The 1,105-nt window shown below is 46.2% G+C and overlaps 1 non-coding gene across 1 annotated transcript; it reads left to right on the top strand.

Moving 5' to 3' along the window:
• Positions 1 to 461: 461 nt before the first annotated feature.
• trnad-guc (transfer RNA aspartic acid (anticodon GUC)) lies at positions 462 to 533 on the top strand. The gene has a single exon. It is a non-coding gene; the product is annotated as a tRNA-Asp (tRNA).
• The last annotated feature ends 572 nt before the right edge of the window (positions 534 to 1,105 follow it).

The raw sequence follows: 1,105 nt of genomic DNA, 5'->3' as shown, positions 1-1,105 counted from the left end.
TGTATTTATTCGATACGATAGTGGTCCACCTACTGCAACTGCCTTTTCTGCTGGGACTCGATGAAAGCTCACTTTCTGTCGTGGTGGCCATGGTAACTAAATCATAATTCCTACCACTGCATGCCACAAGCCGTGAAGCTATCTACAAAAAGCCATCGACTTCCTCGGTATGGACTGTAATGACAAAAATTGTCCCACTCATGAATCACTACCACCACATTTGTCGACAGAGAAGAACGTGATCCAGTCATTGTGGAGCTCTGTGAATGGCCTCTTGAAGGCACACAAGGGCCAAAAGGCTGTATTTATCCGATACGATAGTGGTCCACCTACTGCAGCTACCTTTTCTGCTGGGACTCGATGAAAGCTCACCTTCTGTCGTGGTGGCAATGGTAACTAAATCATAATTCCTACCACTGCATACCTCAAGCAGTGGAGCTATCTCAGGAAAACCATGGAGTTCCTCGTTAGTATAGTGGACAGTATCTCCGCCTGTCACGCGGAAGACAGGGGTTCGATTCCCCGACGGGGAGTGTATCCTAATTAAATGCTCCAGTGTTCAAGTTACTACAATCACAATTGTCAACAGAGAAGAACGTGATCCACTCATTGTGGAGCTCTGTGAATGGCCTCTTGAAGGCACACAAGGGTCAAAAGGCTGTATTTATTCGATACGATAGTGGTCCACTTACTGCAACTGCCTTTTCTGCTGGGACTCGATGAAAGCTCACTTTCTGTCGTGGTGGCAATGGTAACTAAATCATAATTCCTACCACTGCATACCACAAGCCGTTAAGCTATCTACAAAATGCCATCGACTTCCTCGGTATGGACTCTAATGACAAAAATTGTCCCACTCATGACTCACTACCACCACATTTGTCGACAGAGGAGAACCTAATCCACTCATTGTGGAGCTCTGTGAATGTCCTCTTGAAGGCACACAAGGGCCAAAAGGCTATATTTATTCGATACGATAGTGGTCCACCTACTGCAACTACCTTTTCTGCTGGGACTCGATGAAAGCTCACCTTCTGTCGTTGTGGCCATGATAACTAAAGCCCAATCCCATTTCTATTTTTCTACCCCTACCCCTTCCCCCTAC

This window comes from Corythoichthys intestinalis, chromosome 11 (assembly GCF_030265065.1).
Source record: "Corythoichthys intestinalis isolate RoL2023-P3 chromosome 11, ASM3026506v1, whole genome shotgun sequence".
Taxonomy (NCBI): domain Eukaryota; kingdom Metazoa; phylum Chordata; class Actinopteri; order Syngnathiformes; family Syngnathidae; genus Corythoichthys; species Corythoichthys intestinalis.
This window is presented reverse-complemented; position numbering and strand designations above follow the sequence as displayed.